A 7048-nucleotide genomic window follows, 5' to 3' on the forward strand; every position below is an offset into this window, starting at 1 on the left:
GAAAAGATTGCAAAAAACTAAAATAAAATTGAAAAAAAAAGGAAAATAAAAGAAGAGGTTCTCAAGAGGAAGACATATAATTGGAGATATTTGGGACTATTTCTCTCATCAACTAAATAGCTTATTGTGACAGTAAAGTAGAATAATAGCTTGTATAACATAGACGTATTTGTATGCATATATTTCTGTGCATGTATAGATGTGTTATGCATAAATATATTCTTAATTCATTCATGGAACATGGACCTTACAAAATTCGATTTTATTAGAGGTGGAAAATATAGCAGAACACCTTAATTCCTAATGTAATTGATCATTTATTGGTAGATGACTAACTATACGAATTTTTTTTTCTTAAAATGTTATTCGTGTGTTTGCTGTGGTAGCACATATATTAAAAAATGGGAATAATACTAAGAAGATTAGCGTGGCCCCTGCCCAAGGATGATGCACAAATTTGTGAAGTCTTCCATATTTTTCTCTAACAACTTCAAGGGGTGGTACTGGAAGGATGGTGGGAAGGAGGTGCAAGAGCAAGGGGACATAGATATACCTATGGCTGATTCATGTTGATGAATTTACAGTGCAGCATTGTAAAGCAATTCCCCTTCAATTAAACATCAATAAATTCAATTATTAAAACTGTTATTGGGGATCATATAACAGGTTCAGATATCCATTGTATGACTAAAGAGGGTCTGACAAAAACTGATGGTGTCAATTATCATTGATTAGTGATTCATTAACTTTATAGTTGAATGAGAAAAGTAAACTAACAAACACTACTGTCTGTGATTCAGTGCCACAGCAAGCTATAATCCTTATCAGCATTCGCTTTTAGGTGGTATAGTGCCCATACTTTGAAACTGAGCCTGTTCCCAGAAGCGCACAGTCGTGAGTCCTGCCCAGGATGTTTGTTCCTGATGCTGGAGGCTTCTGTTCGCTGGTCACTAAGGCCGAAATTTTCTCTGCTGACCATTCTCTGGTTCTATCATGTGCACAAATTTTAATATTTTGGTTTTCTTATATGATTCTCTTATTTTTTTGATCAGACTTCAAGTCCCTTTACGATTTATTTTTCTGACCCTTTTGTGCTTTGATCTTTCTGAGTCTCATTAGTGTACTTGCTTCCATGTCTACCTCTCTGAGTAGTTTTCAGCATCTACATAAACCCTATCCTATTCTGTTACTGTCTGGATTTGGGCGTTTAGCATCAGCATATTTTTATGAACTTCATTTTCCTTCTGATGCAGTTTCTGATACACAGTTTAAGCTGGTTGGCTCACATCTGGCTTGTTTGTGTTGTCTCCAAAAAATTAGAGAACTCTGCTTTCTTTCTAGGCAGTACTTCCCCTTGTTTTGATACCATTGCTAATTTTCTGTGATTTCACTTCCTGACACATAAGCTTTGTCTTTCTCAATCTACTGTAACTTGAGTACCATGTGCCTCTATGTTGGTATTACTATTTTAAATCAATATCAACCTAGTATAGCAGAGAATTAAAGGGAATAAAATTATAATAGTATTAGGAATAATACATTCCCCCAAATTATAAACCAGTAATGCTCCCAGTTTTAAATGACTTTCTATCCATGTATTGTTGAGGTCCCCTACTCGTTTTTCCTTACTAGAAGTTCCAATTTTGAAATAGAATCTTGAAAATGATTAAGTGAACATTCTGAAAATCACCTTGGATTTTAGATGTCTCAAGATTAAGTATGCAATTATTATTTTTTTTATAATTAGTGTGGCTATTCTTAGCGCATATAGCTCGGTGTAGGGTGATTGCTAGTGAATGAAGGATGCATCTATGAACTGCAATCACCAAAAAGGTGATTGAAAACAAAGAAAGCAATGTCAAGAAGACACAGGCTTTTGTTCTGGAAGGAAAACATTACAGTGTCTGTCATCTATAGTCCACTCTTCAGATTTTTCAAAACACTTACTCTCCTTTGCTCATTTAATAATTTTGGTTGTTTGATTTTTTTTTCCTGCTGAGTTTCATGAATCTCTTATGTATACTGGATATGAAGCCCTTACCAAACATGTGATTTGCAAATACTTTTTTTTCATTCCACAGGTTGTCTTTTCATTTTAATGATGGCTTCTTCTACTATGCACAAGGTATTGAGTTTGATGCAGTCCCACTAGTTTATTCTTGCAGCTCTTGCCTTTGCTTTTGATGACTGAGTTGTTTGAGTTGCTTATATTTTGGAAAGCAATCCTTTATCAGTTGTTTTATTTGCTGTTATCTTCTCCCATTCTTACCAAAAGACTCAGACTGGCTGAATGGATACAAAAATAAGACCCACATATATGTTTTCTATAAGAGACCCACTTCAGTCCTTGAGACACATACAGACTGAAAGTGAGAGGATGAAAAAGATATTCCATGCAAATAGAAATCAAAAGAAAGCCCGATTGGCAATTCTCATATCAGAAAAAATAGACCTTAAAAAGAAAACTATTATAAGAGATAAAGAAGGACACTAACAAATGATTAAGGGACCAGTCCAAGAAAAGACATAGCAATTTTAAATATTATTTACCCACAATAGAGCACCTCAACACATAATGTAAACACTAACTGACATAAAAGGGGAAATTGACAGTAGGGCACATTTTCACTGTAGCTATACCAGTGGGCAGATTATCAAAACAGAAAATTAATAAGAAAACATAAGCCTAAAGGGAAATATTAGAGCAAACAGACCTAATTGATATCTCATACATTCCATCCTAATGCAGAAGAATATACTGTCTTCTCAAGTGCACATGGAACATTTTCCTCATCTTGGGTCACAAATCAAACCTCAGTAAATTTAAGGAAATTAAAATCATATCAAGTATTTTCTCTGACCACAACAGTATGAGAGTAGATACCAATTATATGGGGGAAAAATCTGTAAAGAACACAAACACATGGAGATTAAGCAACACATTTCTAAATCATGAATACGTTACTGAAGAAATAAGGGAAATCAAAACATTTCTAGAAACAAGGAACAGTGAAAACGTGATGATCTAAAACCTAGAGGAAGGAACAAAAGCAGTTCTAAGAGGGAAGTTTTTAGAAATACAAATTCTACCTCAAGAATCACGTTGAATTGACAACCTAACTTCACGTATCTTTAACTCTTTAAATTTCTTTTATCAATGTCTTAAAGGTTTTGCATAAAATCTTTCAACACCTTGCTTACGTTGATTTCTAAGTGTTTTATCATTTTCTGATGCAATAGCAAATGGGATTGTTTTCTTTATTCCACTTTCTGATAGTTCATTGTTGATATCTAGGTCGGTAACTGAGATTCGTATATTGGAATATGATAAACATAATGTATGCTACATCTTTAAAGAATAGAGATTTTCCCACAAATAAGACATTTTCCCACAAATAAGATCAAGAAGTATATGACAAGATTCTTAGCATCATTAATAATCAAAGGAAATGCAGATCAAAAGCACAACAGATATCACCTCATACCTCTTTGAATGGCTAGTACCAAAATGTAAGAAATGACAAATGTTATTGAGGATGAGGAGAAAAAGGAGTGCTTATGCACTATTGGTAGGAATGTATACAGGTGCAACTCCCATGGAATCATAGTGTGGAGGTCCCTCAAGAAATTTAAGAGAACTGTTATGTCACTTTTGGATATATAGTCAAAGGAAATGAAATCATTGTCTCAAAGAGAGATCTGTATTCCCATGTTCATTGCAGCATTATTCACAGTAGCCTTGGTATAGAAACAAGAATCCTTCAACAGGGGAATGGATGAAAACAATGTGATGCGACATATAGAGATAAACATCACTGAGCCGTTAGAAAAAGAAACCCTCCCATTTGTGGCTACATGGATGTAACTGGAGGGCATTACACTAAGTGGACTAAGTCATAGAAAGACAAATATCATATGATCTCAATTATAAGCAATCTCAAAAAAAAAAAAAAAACAGATGGAACTCAGAGTAGAAAAATGATTGCCAAAGACTGGAGGGTAGGGGGAAATAGAAAGAGATTTTTAAAGGTTACACACTTTCATATATAAAAAATTAATAAGGTATGAAGATCTAAATTTTAGCTTCATGATCTAATCATGAGACCTAATCATGAGTTTGAGCAGGCTCTGGGAGTTGTTTATGGATAGGGAAGCCTGTGTTGCTGCAGTCCACGGGGTCACAAAGAGTTGGAAATGAATGAGCAACTGAACTGGACTGAGGATCTGATGTAGAGAATGGTTACCTTAACTAGTAAGATTGCGTTGTATTTTTGAAATATTCTGAGAGTGGACATCATCAAGCGGCATCACCGACTCGATGGACTTGAGTTTGACTAAGCTCTGGGAGTTCTGGGATGTACAGGGAAGCCTGGCATGCTGCAGTCCATGGGGTCTCAATTAGTCGGCCACAACTGGATGACTGACTCAGCTGAAGACAGTGGAACTTACCTGTGTTCTCTTCAAAAAGCAAAAGTTAAACATGTGTGGTGATGGCAATGTTACTTAATAGATAGGGAAACTCGTTCCAAAAATACATGCACAAATGGGGGTACACAAAATGCCAAAGGGGTAGGTGGAAGTGGGGTACACCTCTCTCCGCGGATGCATCAAGAACATCTAAAGATGCCGCAGTTCTCACCGAAGACCAGGTGAATACTGGAGGGACTTCCTGACTACTGAGAAGGATTATCTGGATCCATACAGAACTTGGTAGGACAAAGGAAAGAAGGGACAAGGTGGAGGGGAAGAAGGAGGAGAGCAAGGGGACCAGCCTGCATCAGTGGAAGAGGGACCTGAAGTGCAGGGGAGAGATTCCCACGTCCATGGCTGTTCACTGGGATGATGGAGGCATTTGAGCAGTTGGGGAGTGAACTCACTACTCTGTGACAGTCTGAACAGAGTGAGAACCACATAGACAAGCCATGCTGCAGCCTTTCATACCTCAGACAGGATTGTAAGTCCACTGGTGTCCACGGAAGCTGGGAGCTGGAACCATGGGGATTGTGGAATGATCCCAGGGAGAGGACTCCTGTTGACTGTGGGGAGTCAGCCTGATGGGATGGGTTTAGGAAACCTGCTGCATGGGATGCTTCTTAAGGGAAGCCAGGAGGCCATAAAAGAGAGTTCAGCTGCCTGTGGAGTAGAGCTATCTCTTTCTCCATGCTGGTACCTGTAGGGTGAGCAATAGAGAAAGACTTCAGTGAGGGTGGTCCTTGAGTGCCTGAGCAATGCACTAAGCAATGGAGAATTTTGAATGTCTATATACCCGACCCTACCCTATTCTCTGTCTAAATTTTGAGTTTTACCATCATACTATTTTATGAACTTAAATTTCTTCTGGTAGAGTTTCTGATTTACAAATTAAGCTAATTCCTCACATCCGACTCTTTCTTGGTGTTTCAAGAAACTCTCAGAACCTTCCTTCCTCTCAAGGCCATACTGACCTTTACTTTACTGCCAATGTTGGCTTCCCATACTTTGACTTCTTGCCTAATATATTCTTTCTTTCTCTACTCACTGTAAATTTACCAGTAGGTGTCCCTTTGGTATTAATAGTTATGATAAATTATTAACCTGATGCAGTAGAGAATCAAAAGGAATAGAGTTACAGCAATAATAAGAAATTACCCCAAATTATAATCCATTAATGCTCCCACTTAAAACTGGTTTTCTATCTATATATTATTGAGGTCTCAACTCATTTTCCTTCCTAGCTGGCTCAATTTTGAAATGAAATATAGAAAACAATGGAGTGGTAAACTCTGGAAATTACTTTCCTTTTGATATGCCTCATTAGTAAGGATGCAAATATTAGGTTTTTTTCCACAGTGGGGCTGTTCTTAGTACACATTACAGCTCACTGTGGGGTGATTGCTATTGATTGAAGAATGTACACATTGAACTGTAATTATTAAACAAGTGAGCGGAGATTAAGAAGGTAATGCCAGGAATGCACAGGCATTTGTTGTTCTAGAAGAAAACCCTTGCTGGGTCTCTCATCTACATTCTAATCTTCAGATTTATTGAAACTCTTACTTTTATTATGCTCCATTAAATTTTTGGATTATTTGGGTTTTTTACCCCTTGAGTTGTATGTCTCATGTATTTTTGGATGTTAAGCCCTTATCAAATATATGATTTGGAAATATCTTCTGTCAATCTGTAAGTTGCCATTTGATTTTGCTGATGTTCCTTTGTTTGGAGTTTGATGTGGTCCCACTAGTTTGTTTTTGCAATTGTTGCCTTTGTTTTTGGTGTGAAACCCAAAAAACAATTGCAAAGACCGATGGCAAGAAGATTACCTCAATGTCTTCTTCTAAGTGTTTAATAGCTTAAAGTCTTATGTTCAACTTTTTAATCTCTTTTTAGCTGATTTTTCGTCATGGCAAAGACAGGGGTACAGTTTCATTTTTTCATAGGACTCTCCAGTTTTCCCAGTGCCATTTTTGACAAGCTTGTCCTTTCTCCTCTGGACAGTCTTGGCTCCTTTTTCATAAGCTAATCGACAATATATGGGTGTGTGTGTCTTTCTGGCTTGCTATTCTGCTCTGTTGATCTATGTGTCTGTTTTTGTGCCAGAAGCAAATCATTCTGTTTTGATTACTATAGCTTTCTAATACAATTTGAAATCAGCAACCCTAGTCGAAACTTTATTCTTCTTTCTCAAGATCACTTTTATCTTTGGTGTTTTGTGATTTAATACAGCAGAATAGACCAAGAAGAGATGGAAAAAATACAAAGAAAACTATACAAAAACATATCTTAATGACCCAGATAATCACAATGGTATAGTTTCTCACTCAGAGCCAGAAATTCTGAATGTGAACTCCAGTGAGTCTGAAAAAGCACTGCTGTCAACAAAGCTAGTGGAGGTGATAGAATTCCATCAAAGCTATTTAAAATCCTGAAAGATGATGCTATTAAAGTGCTCCACTCAATATGTCAGAAAATTTGGAAAAGCCAGCAGTGACCAGAGGACTGGAAAATGTCAATCTTCATCCCAATTCCTAAGAAGGACAGTGTTAAAGAATGTTAAAGCCACTGAACA

The 7048-nt window shown here is 36.8% G+C and overlaps 1 non-coding gene across 1 annotated transcript; it reads left to right on the plus strand.

The window, feature by feature from the left end:
* The first annotated feature begins 368 nt into the window (after window positions 1-368).
* Window positions 369-479, plus strand: LOC138069866 (U6 spliceosomal RNA). Its single transcript, XR_011144132.1, has one exon. It is a non-coding gene; the product is annotated as a U6 spliceosomal RNA (small nuclear RNA).
* Window positions 480-7048: the final 6569 nt, after the last annotated feature.

Source organism: Capricornis sumatraensis, chromosome 22 (assembly GCF_032405125.1).
Source record: "Capricornis sumatraensis isolate serow.1 chromosome 22, serow.2, whole genome shotgun sequence".
Lineage (NCBI taxonomy): Eukaryota > Metazoa > Chordata > Mammalia > Artiodactyla > Bovidae > Capricornis > Capricornis sumatraensis.